At 40.3% G+C, this 13,457-nt stretch overlaps 1 protein-coding gene across 1 annotated transcript in view; it reads left to right on the top strand.

Moving 5' to 3' along the window:
- MSH4 (MUTS-like protein 4) overlaps nucleotides 1–13,457 on the top strand; it is a 438,807-nt gene that overhangs the window by 42,298 nt on the left and 383,052 nt on the right. The gene's annotated exons all lie outside the window — the stretch shown is intronic.

Raw genomic sequence — 13,457 nt, forward strand, 5'->3', positions numbered from 1 at the left:
AATGACACCCAAGCGTTGGGCTGATTTAGCTCTATCCTGGGTTTTTCTTATTACCCATTACATCAACAATGTTCTCAGGAAGAAACAAAATGGCCTTGGGAAAGTTAATTCACCTCTATCCCGTTGAAATTTCAGTCTATGGCAATTAATGCAAAACCAAAATTTCATCTCTTACTAGATGTTTCCCAGATCTGATTCCTATGAACTTTCAGCCTTGGGGTTGATATGAAATATTAATTTGCATCAGAAAACAACAAATAATATTTCACTTCACAAATTAATATGGATAAAAAACTATATTTCGGTATATATATATATATATATATATATATATTAAATATATATAAAACGTGTCCCCCGTGTCCTGTTTCCAGGTCGCTGCGTTTCGTATTGAATACTCGTATTTACGTGTCCTCCGTGTCACGTGTCCTCATGTCATGTGACTTAGTAGTTCACTAATAAGAAATGAACACTTAAATCATAATTACCTTTGTGATGGTATTTCATCATGACATCTTCCTGTAGGCATCAGCATCCAGCATACATGTTGACACATCTCCTAAAGATATGTATTGTCAAGGGTCTCCATCTTTTCCAGACTTCCATCAGAGTCTTCATATCTTTCTGGGAGATAACATAGTCAAATATTCTTGGTCTTTTGGATGTTGCCTGCCTTTTCCATTGTTGCATATTCCACGATCTCTTCCTTTCTTTCTTCACATATTTCATTCTGGGAGCTTCCAATTAGAGTTCCTCAATTATAGTCAATCACCTCATACTCCATATGAGGACATATTATGTTGATTTCATCTAGTAAATATGTGACCCATGCATTCCTACATACTTTGAGGGAGGAGATCCTTTCTTTGATCATGCTTCTCAAGATAGAACATTGATCCATATTGCCTGCAACCATATGACATGAATCCCATAATATACATACCTCATCTTTCCTTTGGGTCATCCAGACTTCCTGTAGCAGCTTCCTTTGAATGAAGTAATTCCTTTGATCTGCTTCTCTGTTATATCATCATAACATCATCCCATGAATTCCACAAGTTTGGAATTCTTGATGAAACACTTGCTTCTACTTGTGAAAATCCGAGAATCATCGAATCACTACTGTAGCAAACTGATATTATTTCTTCTACTTGTTAATCCATGCAAGCTATTTATGCTGTTCTACAATAAATATTGAAATAAATACAACTACAGCCTTCACAACTTTAAATAATATGCGGAAACAAGAATCTGAGAAAGAAAGAAATAACACACACAAGTGACACCGTTATTTTTGGACCAATGTCTGCGGAAAAACCCAATGTGGGAAAACTGGTGTAGTAGCTGAGGTTTTGTATTATTAAGCAGTAATTTCTGAATACAGTCTTTGGATGCCTTACTGGCTATCCAATACAGAGAACCTGACTGATAGAGATATGAGTGAGATATTCCTCACACTATCACTAGCGATCCAATACTGATCCAGCCACTGAATGGCTAGCCCCTAGTTGCCTCTACGCAATCACTGTGCTGCTCTGCGTCACAGCTTCTGGGAACTACGTCACTCCTTCAAGTTGATCGATTTGCCACTGGAACTTTGACTTTCTACCCTTCTGGTCTCACACCCCGGCTTCTGGCTTTGGAACTCGATTCTCCAGCAAATTTCGGATCTCCTCTCAGGCTTTGCCTTGCCTCAACATGGCCCTATCTTTGCCTCCTCTGCAATGTATCCTCGGATCAGAAAATCTTCCTTCGGAAACTATCCCTACCCCTCACTACAAGAAATCAACTCGATCACTTCTCTGGCAACTGCTGCGCTGCTCTCTTTAGATATCGATCTCTTGATCTCTTACACGATGTGTCTTCGAAATGCCCATCAAGCCTCTTCTTATAATCCTCCAGTTGAGTAATCAACGACTTAGATTAGATTCTAATCAATGGCTCAGATCATTCTGACTTGATCCTCGTATTCTTCTAGAAGTTTCACCCCCAGTTTAACTAATACCCTTTAATTATTTTAATTTCCTAAGTTTAGACTTAGGCCTCCATTAAAAATAATTAATTATTTTAATAAAACTGTCTTCGGTGGAATTTCCCAAAATGATTTATGAGTATTATGGAATACATGTGTTCTAGCCTCCCTGCAAAATTTGAGGCTTAGAGCACATCCGATGCTACCAGAAATCAACACTCCCTCTTAGGGAGGAATGTGCTCTAGTGATGCAACCTGTTGAAGCATCACCCTTCTCTGTAACATCTCCCTCTGCACTGCTGATGTTTGACATTATTGCCCACCAACTACTGCACAAATGCTGCATCCGTGCTATTGCTAGCCTTGCCACTCCCAACACTACATCTACACTACAACCCTCGCATATGCTAGATCTGTGTTGCTGCTGGCTCTGCCACTGCCAACATTGCATTTACACTGCAACCCTCTCCAACTGCTACTTCTGTTGCAACAACAATGGAAAAGCATCCAAAATAATGAACCAATGGTGTTTAGTGTGATGCATCTGCTGCTAGAGTTCTGACTGTTGCTAGTCTCTACGCTGTCACTGAAGCCACTGCGCTGCTGCTGACTCTGCTCTGTGCCAACTGCATTGCTGCCAACACTAGCTCTGCGCTGCTCAGACTCTGGCGCTCCTAGCCACTGCAACTGTCACTCTGGCACCCCTCTGCACCAACTGACTTGGTCCATCCTGCTACTTCTGATATGCACTCCCGTAGCAAGGTATTGATCCAAGAGGTGGACTCCACAAGGATCCTACCCATCTGCAATTATTTCAAACTACAGTACTAGATCACCCCACCTCTCCCCTCGAGGTATCTGAGCAATAATGGCGAACTCTTCTTCCTCGATCTTTGCAGTAGCAGCCTGCAGATCATGTTTCTTGTCCTTTTCCTTCTTCTTGAGAGGACACTGCATAACGTAGTGACCAAATTTACCACACCAGAAACATTTGATCTTTGAAACATCTTTCTTCTTCTTCCATTGCTCTAGTTGCCCCTTCGATGCAAGGGTTACATTCTTTTCCTCCTCCTTGGTCTTCATCCCACTGTTGTTGCTGCCATCAAGTTTGCACTTGACTAAGTCTCGCCTCATCTCTTACTGCTGAAGAGCGGCCCACATTCCTTCCCAATCCAACAATCTCTCTCTACCTAGGGTACTCTGGACAAATACTTTCCATTCTTCTGAAACTGAATTCAGGGCCAACCTCACCATCTTTGTAGGTTGAGGTGTTGATCCTACAGTTGCCAACTGATTTTGGACTTCCTGAAGCTTTGACAGGAACAGATCAATGCGTTCCCCTTTCTCCATCCTTGTTGATCTTAGCTTCTCCTCCAAGTACATGTTCTGCTGCTTGAAGGATTTTTGATACAATGTCGCCAAGTCATCCCACATCTCTTTGGCCGTGACATACAATGTGATCCCTCACTCCATCGAGGATCAACCGCTTGGCCTTCGCCATCTCATCCTTGTACTTTTTGAGTGGATCTGCATCACCGATACAACTAACACACTATCGACATACATCTTGAGATCATGCTCATCTAGAAGGCATGATATCCTAGCCTTCCAGATCACATAGTTGGATGCTCCATCCAATCGATCTTGATCTCTCAGCCCATTAGCTTCCATCTCTACCAACAAAATGTCGAATTACCTCCTCTCTCCTCTGCGTTGTTGCTGCGCTGGCCTACACACTCCCTGCCGGAGTTAGTACATCTACGCCTCTCTATTGCTGCTTAGAAAATGAGAAATCGAATTCCCTGGCTAGGAATTCTTTGAGGAAGAAATTCCCTCAAATAATGTCTCCTCCCTTCTTCTGACGTTTTTTCTGCCCCAACAACTGATGCAGAAAACTGCGTCTCACTAGAAAACTTCTTTGCGTTGTATCTGTCGCTGCGCTGCTCCCTCTGCTGCTGAAAATCTCGATTTGGAAATCTTACCTCTCTATCGACTCACTCAGAAAGAGATCTTCCTTGAGAATCTTGCTCTCCTAGCTTGGACTGCACAATCCCTCTGGGGATTCGATTTGTTGCCTACGCAACACTTCGATCTCCATCCTCCTCTTCAGCGCTGGGCTCTTTCGATCTACTCTCTTGCTTCACCTGCACTCTGATACCATGTGAAAATTCGAGAATCCCTGAATCACTACTGTAGCAAACTGATATTACTTCTCCTACTTGTTAATCCATGCAAGTTATTTATTGTGTTCTATTGTAAATATCAAAGTAAATACAACTGCAACCTTCACAACTTTAAATAATATGCGGAAACAAGAATCTGAGCAAGAAAGAAATAACACACACAAGTGACACCATTATTTTTGGACCAATGTCCCCAGAAAAACCCAATGTGGGAAAACCGGTGCAGCAGCTGAGGGTTTGTATTATTAAGCAGTAATTTCTGAATACAATCTTTGGATGCCTTACTGGCTATCCAATACAGAGAATCTGACTAATAGAGAGATGAGTGAGATATACCTCACACTATCACTAGCGATCCAATATTGATCCAACCACTGAATGGCTAGCCCCTAGTTGCCTTTGTGCATTTTCTGCGCAATCACTGCACTGCTTTGTGTCACAGCGTCTAGGAACTACGTCACTCCTTCAGGCTGATCGATTTGCCTCTGGAATTTCGAATTTTTGCCCTTCGAGTCTCACACCCCGACTTCCGGCTTTGGAACTCAATTCTCCAGCAAATTTCGGATCTCCTCTCAGGCTTTGCGCTGCCTCAGCATGGCCCTATCTCTGCATCCTCTGCAATGTATCCCTGGATCTGGAAATCTTCCTCTGAAAACTATCCCTACCCCTCACTACAAGAAATCACCTCGATCACTTCTCTGGCCACTGCTGCGCTGCTCTTTTTAGAAATCGATCTCTTGATCTCTTACTCGATGTGTCTTCCAAATGCCCATCAAGCCTCTTCTTACAATCCTCCAATTGAGCAATCAACGACCCATATTAGATTCTAATCAATGGTTCATATCATTTCGACTTGATCCTTGTCTTCTTCTAGAAGTTTCACCCCTAGTTTAATTAATACCTTTAATTATTTTAATTTCCTAAGTTTAGACTTAGGCCTCCATTAAAAATAATTAATTATTTTAATAAAATTGTCTCTGGGTGGAATTTCCCAAAACGATTTATGGGTATCCTGGAATTCATGTGTCCTAGCCTCCCTGCAAATTTTGAGGCTTAGAGCACATCCGAAGCTACGAGAAATCAACACTGCTTGTGATCGGTGAACCTTTCAATGAAGATTCCATCTGAGAATCTAGAGGATCTTGCATATCCTATCCTGTAGATGTTATCTTATTGACTAATGTATGATGAGCCTTGTCCTAGATGACTTCTTCCTTTTTCCATAAGAATCTATTGAGCTTTCAATGAGGTTTCCAAGAGCTCTACATAGCTATAGATTTTGTCCCAAACATCCTTCATGTTACCTATGTCACGAGATCTTACTTCTAATGCTTCTACCATGATGCCATTCTCTAATATGATGCATCCTATCTTATTTACAAAGCTTCCTGTCTATAATTTACACAACAGAGGAATACCTTTTTGTGAAGGATATTATCTTAGTCATAGAAGAGATCTCTTACTTCCTCCTTCTTAGGCTCTTCTTTGTTTCAGGTTCTTCCACTTCTTCGATAATATGGGCTTCTTTCTTATTTCTCTTGTTATTGTCCCTTTTAAGTTTAGGACAATCCCTTCTATAGTGCCCATATTCTTGACATCCATAACACTGTACCTTGGCCATGTTCTTCTTTTTCTTTAAAGGACCAAATTTAACAAAATTTCCCTTTCTTTTTGTCATAGTAGCATATGCTTGATTCTGCTCATTTGATCCCACATCAGATTTTTCCTTTAGTCTGGTTTCTTCGATCTTGCATAATGACCATAGATCCTGGAAAGGAGTGGCTTCTTTCTTCCCATAGATACTTGAAGTGAAGTTGCCCCATTCCTTTGGTAGTGCATTTAATACTACAGTGGTCATTTCTTTGTCAGACATCATTTCGCCTAGATCTTGAAGTTGATCTCTTATTTCTGAAATGAGGTTATTCCCTCTTCCTTTGAGATCTTCAATTTGTAGAGTTCTTTCCTTAGAGAGATAACTTCTCCTGCAGTACTTACGGAAAACAACTCTACCAATTTTTCATATATTGTTTTTGAAGTGTCTAATTTTGATACATATGGGATGAGAGAGTCTTTGATGGATTCTATGAGAATCCTTTGGGCCCTCACTTCTCCTTTCACGAATTTAGCAAGTAATTGAGTATCTTCTTTGGGAGGTTGGGTTATTGACCCTTGATGTGATCTATGACTTCATTTTCAATGAGGTTTAGGTCTGTTCTTTTCTTCCATACAAGAAAGTTTGAAGCCCCAACTAATTTGTTGTTGTCCTTACAAAATGACATTTTCATAGATTCAGATGAAGTCATATACTTACTTGAGTAGATGTTGCTTTCTTCACTTGCTTCCTTCTTAATCTTGATAGTGATATAGTAGAAGACTACTCCTTGAAAGATTCTTTGATGAGAGAGAGCTTGCTTTACAAACCCTTTTTGAAGATGATGACAATGTTCTTTGATCTACCCTTCCTTAGTCTTTGAAAAACTTCCACTCCTTAGATGATGGATGAGTGATGATCTCGGAAATGCTTCTAGGGTTTTGGTCTTTCTTTCTACTTCCTCCTTGATGATGATTCCAAGATTCTTTGATCTAGGGTTTCGGTATGATGAAGATCTTGATCTCTCGCTTGGTATTCTTTGTCTCGCTTTGATCCCTTTCTTGAAACTTGATCCTTGTGTGTCTCCTTGATTAGATGCCCCTTCTTGACTTTAGCACCTTAGCTCTGATACCATGTTGAGAAATCTAGGGCATCAATAGTTAGGTGATTTCTCTACTTATGATAATTGCTTGTGATAGTCTTTTTACTTCTTGATTACGATCTTCTCTTCTTGAGTTATTATTGTGTTCTTTTCATCAAGAAAATTACCAAATCATGAACAATAAAGAGACAAGAGACATAGTATATAGGCTTGTCAGCCAGGGCCAAAACCTCTCACTCTTTGAGAGGAAAACCCAAACGAAATTCTTCTTATAGATCTTCAATTGACGAATACCAAGACCATGACAAAGACCCTTGACACTAGAGTCCTCCCAAGACCAAGTCACTAGCCTCCTCTTAAACCTTGCTCTTCCTCTTCTCCTTCTCGGTTTCCTCCAGAATTTCGGCCTCTCCTTGACGTTCTGCAACTCCTTTTCTTGACAACAACAACCCAAGATCAGATTTACCACTTGAATAGACTCCTTGAAGGAGATTCTTTCATCACTTACTCAGCTTCCTATAGAAAAGATTTCCACCCAAACAAGAGCACTTCAATGTGACTGCAATCCTTCGACCTCCTCTTGACACCTTCGCACGTGGGAGATTAAACTAGCCCAAAATAGTCCACAACGATCTTCGCTATTCTTCCTTCTTGCTTCACTGATGTAGAGGCTTCTTCTAGTATGTTTATCGCATTTCTTTGTAGACTTGCTTCACCAAATTCCATGTCTCCAAATGAGGCCGAGTATGGGTATATATACTTGTTTGTCCATGTCCATTAGGCCGACATGATCTTCTAGAGTAGGCCGACATAATCCCTTGGAGAAAGGCCTACTTCATCTTCTAGATTTTTTTCTTCGTTGTAGGCCGACTTGAGTTAGGGCGAATGAAAAGGTCTTGGAGGATTACTTACAAAGACAAGTATGACTCTTTACAATGTGTAACATGCCTTCATTACATGACAATGACTCTTTTAGACTTTTATGACTAGATGACAATATCCCTAAGGGCTCTCAATGGAAGCCTCAACTAAAAATAAAATCTCTTGCTCATGAAACCAATGATGCAAGCATTACAATAATTTTATTTTTCTTCTTTACATCTTTTACATAAAAATCATAATTACATGTCATTATGAAGACCAAACCTAGTTACACTTTTGAACAACTACATTAGAAATCCCGATTTCGGTTGCGTGGTCATGCTCCCCGACACCATATACATCACTCCCTTCCACTTATTTTAGCTCCATTCATCTATTTTCCCATCTGGGTCCACATGTGTTGACTGGGTCCACATAGGATTAGCCTCCCACTCCCCTTGTCCACACCTTAGGTCAGGCCTAGAATGATGCTCGGAGGTTGATGTAGCTAAATAGAAAAGAAAAAGCATAATTTGGCCACTCTCAATAGGAAATGTGCCACAAAATGCAAAAGATGGTTAGGACATACAAATTTGGCATGTGGGAAAAAGCCAAGCATGAGCTCTACTCCTTATCCATGGCCATCACCCTGGTCTCTATGGGTCCTAGATGAGCCCCCTCCATCATTAAGGAATCCATGATTGTCCCAACCCCAAGTGGGCTATGAATTGCCCCACCTTAAGGGGGTATCCATTGCTATATATTACAGAACATGCTCTCATCCCCTGGAGCCCCGAGCAATTATGAAGAAAAATCAATTAAAGACAAAAGACATATGAAGAAGGGTGTAAAAAACAAAGGCCAAGGTAACTGATGTGCTGCGATTTTCTCCCTCCCATAGTTATCGGAATTAGACCGGTCATTGAACTGGTAGACCCCCCAGATCGAGAACCAATCAAAACCTTACAGAGACTGGTAAAAAAAACCGGGCCAAAAAACCAGTCAACCAAAAACACAAAAAATATGCAAATTTTAAAGAAAAACATATATATTCATGTACATCCATATGATTCCAAACCATTTATACACAAATAAGCAAAAGTTCTCATTTATATAGCATGTCAGGGTGCACATAACCAAAATAGTAGTGAGTGCAATCCATCTCTAAACTGAAAATACATCAGCAAACAAGCTCCACATGGCCTCTAGCATCCAAAAAAATTTATGCTACAACAAATACCTACATATCATCAAAATTATTTCCTATATAGGGATCATCGTCATCAATATCACCCTCTAAGCATTAAAATAAGATAGAAAAATCATAGCATGTCAATTCAAGATTTTATTTGAGTGATGGGTATTTTTTTAGTAGGGTCATGATAGAGGAGTTCAACAACCAATGTCACTAACATCAAGGTACATAGAGGGCTTGGTGTTCTTGATTAAATACTAGTTCCATACCCTCGTACATGAGAAAATTCAATGTAGCGTTGCAATCCCCCCAATCCTGAAATCTTAGAAAACTGTTAAGTTTGCTGGATTTTGAGTGAGATCTAAAATTCTACTTTCTCCATATGAAATCCAATGAGGTCAAAACCACTCTCAAACATCCTGAGTCATTTCATGGTAATGTTAAAAATTCAAGTAAAATGATGAAAATGAAAGATAAAGTAGAATGTCACTTTTACCATGAAATGCATAACAATAGTAGGGCCATATGCTTGAATATTAGGCACCTATTTTGGGCTAGTGCCTAACTAAGACAAAAATTAAAAGAAAAAAAGTAAAACAAGCCCCACTAGCTACGTTCTACATCACTTTACGTCCCGAACCGGACAAAAACGGTTCAAGTCATCGGTTCGAACCGGTTTTTGCCTCAAAACGGTTGAACTGATCTGAAGCTGCCGGTTTGGTTCGGTCCTTATAACATTGCTCCCTCCTACACTCATATACCGAGGTGTGGGCTTCCCTTATTATAGCTACCTTTGTACCATGACATGTGGTCTGGATGATTCCCTTGACCCCCACTTCGTTCCATCACTATATCATTTGCCACCTACCACTTGGGGGATGTACCATGGACATGTCACCCTCTTTAAAGATTGAAACCGTCTAATAGGGTCCTTGACTAACCCCCTTATTAAGCTTGGAGACACTTGTACATGCCAAAGCCCACTATGGAAGGGCATGCCACCATGAAGTGCCCCATTGGTTCCATGATTTGTAAGCTCTTTTACTTGATTATTCTAATGATTTGTTGTATTGGAGGGCAAGGGGACACATTGGATCTTATGTAGGATTGCAAGTGGGTCTCCATTTGGGGCTTGGTCTCCCTATACAGGGTCCTAGCCCTCCAGAGGGCCACATTGGCACTTGTAGGGTGAGTGTTGAGAGCCATGGGCCTCCACCATAGCAGAGAGTACTTCATGGATCCCCAACACCACTCATTGATTGCTCGTGTTCCACCTTTTGGATGAGGATGATGCACTTGGTTCACCATGCCCAGTTGGCTCCACACTTGCACCATACACTTGGCAGATGATCCGGGGTCCAGATGAGGGCTTATGTCATCATCCTAGCCCTTATAGATGGTTTACAGGAATTTTCGGTTCACTTAGAGACCTGTGAGGATTTCCTTGTGCCCCCACACCAACTTGGAGCACCACAGGGATTTGCTTGGAAAACAAGGGGCCAACCCCTTGTCCACTATGTTTGAGGTCCATTCTCACATCTTGGCACCTTTTGGACTTCATTAGGCCTCCTCAAAAGCCCAACGACTCACTTTATTGATCATTCTACTCTCTTGAGAGGCTTCTTATTATGTTATTGAGCTATCTTGGTTGGCTTGTCACAAAGGGATGTTATTATTGTGCATTATTTTATTATTTGGGGATCAATTAGGCCAAATTAGGCAAATCAAACTCATTAGTGATTGTATAAATACAAGTGAGGTGATTCATTTTAATCATCATCACTTGGAATGGATTAATATCTCTTATGAGATTTTCGCATTTTTTGTTGGGATGACTTTTTGGAGCTTTTCTTGATGCACTATGATGTTTGGATTTCGCTATTGTCTTTGGAGCTTCTGTAATGCGAAGTTGATAAATGGATATACCCTCTCTCTCATGTAAGTCGAAATTTTGATGCTATTCTTATTATCTTACTGGTTAACTGCATGTATGTTGTTATCTTTATTCTTGTATGGGTTAAATGTAATGCAAAATTCTTCTAGAACCTTGAATAAGTGATTAAATGCACTTATTGACCTTTGAGGGATTGGGCGAATGTTCCTAGAGGCACCTCTTAGGTTAACCTCGAAACTTTGTCTCCTTCACAAATTTGAAGTATAAATCTCTATTGATCTAGTTGTTGCCCTTAGAGAGGTTAGCAAAGATCAATTAGGGCTCTTTAGCTCACGAAATTTCATGATCTATGTGTACCTTGACTCCATTAAGCCCAAGCAATAAGGCATTGATCCTTGTATCCCTTTGATGGTCAAAATAACATTTCTTTTCTTCGTTTCTTCCAATTCTAGGCCTAACCCAAGAAGGTCTCCTAGGGCCTCACATGAAATCATTTGTAGCCATCCAAAACCCTTGAAAATTGGTCCACTACTGCACTATATTTTTCTCAAGAGGTCCTCCAAATTTCAAGCAATTTCGATGGTGGAATTCGGAGATATAGCAAACCCTAGCCACAAGGCCATTTCTTTCCCTAGGTCTATTTTGGGTTAGTGGCCTCATTAGGATCATTGTATCTAAATCTCAAAAGAAAATTTGTCGTTTGATCCTTTTCTCTTCCCTAATTAGGTCAATCCCCTCCTTGGTTGATCAATTCCACTTCCTTGACCTAATTCTGGGTCCACTTGGTCCTATGTGGTCCCACAAATTTACAACTTCAACGCCGCAAAGATCACATAAAAATCAAGTCTCCGTAAGGATTTCTAGGCCTAGGAATCATCTTTACAAGGTACATTCCCAAACCCTAGCCTCAAGAATCCTCTTAGCCCTTTCTAGAGAGCCTATCACCTTGCTTTCCAAGAAAGAAAGCGACACAATTGAGTCTCTCTTACGAATAGGCCTTGGGAATCACCCTTTATGCTCTCATTGACACATCCATTATTGTGATTCCTCTTACACCGGTCTCCTCCCATCGGTGAAATTCTGTAAGGCGTAGGGAGCCTTAGCTGAGGTGACAGTGGGCTTTCGCTCCATTGTTTCCCTTGACCTAGTAGTTTCCCTATAGGATCCCCTCCTAGGACCCCTGCTAGTTTGAGCAGTAACAAATTTATTAAAAAAGGGAAATAGGAGGCCCATGTTATTCGGATGACGCATGGTATTTTGATAGCTAATGACAATAATAGCGAGACTAGAGCTTGCTATTGCGTATGAATTGGTTGTTGTTTTTTATAGTTGATTTGAGAACTCTTGGAGCTTTGTGTAAGGGTCTAAAACCCTCACGGAGATTAGTTTCGGTGGTGGATCCATCCACCCTAATTGATCAAGGTTGGTTTCGGTGGTGAAACTATCTACCATAGCCAGTCAAGAGGAGGGATCATCCAAATTCCGCACAGGTGCTCAAGTGGAGAATTTTATTTGCAGGAGATCGTGGGAGCCGAAGAAGTGCTTCATTATTGAACAACTCTCATTCTCTTGGTGCCACATTAATATTGGAAGGCTGAATTGATTTAGATGCCAAATTTAATTTGAAGAGATCGAATTCACCTGAAGGGGCTGAGTTATTTGTAGAAGTTGAGTTTATTTTGCTTCATTGAATTTCTCTTGGTGGGATGAATTTCTCTTGGTGGGCCAGATTTATCTTGTTGGGCTGAATTTATTTTGCTGGGTTAAACTTATCTTGTTGGACCAAATTCATTTTGCTGGGCCAAATTTCTCTTGTTGGGCCGAATTTCTCTTGCTGGGTCGAATCTACTTTGCTAGGCTGAATTTTTTTTGTTGGGCCGAACTAATTATTGAGGCTGAGTTTTATTGGAGAGGTTTGAGTTCAGTTCCTGGGGGGCAAATTATTTGTTGTAGCGAAGTGTAGAATTAATTGGGAGGCCAAATTCATACTTTGGACAGGTCGAATTGCCGGAGAGGCCGAATTAATTTGTGAAGGTTGATTTTTGCAGGGAGGCCAAGTTATTTATTGTGAAGTCTGGGGGGCTAATTGTCTCAGAAGAAGTCTAGTAATTCCTTGGAGGGCCGTGTCACTGAGAAAGCTGAATTTATTGTCAGGGATGATTTTATTGAGAAGACTGGGTTATTTTTGAAGTGACCGAGTTCTTTTTTGAGGCAAGATTAATTTAGGAGGAGCAAGATAGGTCCATTGCTAAGGAGGCTGTAGGTTCTTGAAATAAATTTGCTAGTAATCTTCTTATTTAGTTGAATAATTTTGACTAGAGATTTTGTGTCTATTTTGGTGAAATATTTGAGCAAAATCAGCTAACAGTGATTTACTAATTTTATTGTGTAAAATCCCCCAAAGTGTTTGTTGAAATTCATAAAAGAAAATTTTAAAGAGAATATTGCAAGCAGAGATAGCCTTATTTAGTGAGGGGACATTACAGATCTACTACATGTGTTACACTGATTTTATCCTTGTCTTGTGAGTTTTTTTGGAATGTTGTCAGTTTATACTGTCTCCCTAACATACAATGCACTGAAAACAAGATATCAAATGTAAAATACTATCTTTTTACATGTTTTATATTCCGTGACCAAAATACCGTGATTTGACTAC

Source organism: Pinus tabuliformis, chromosome 6 (genome assembly GCF_031772625.1).
Source record: "Pinus tabuliformis cultivar Carrire ecotype Pingquan chromosome 6, CPIR1, whole genome shotgun sequence".
NCBI classification, from domain to species: Eukaryota; Viridiplantae; Streptophyta; class Pinopsida; order Pinales; family Pinaceae; genus Pinus; species Pinus tabuliformis.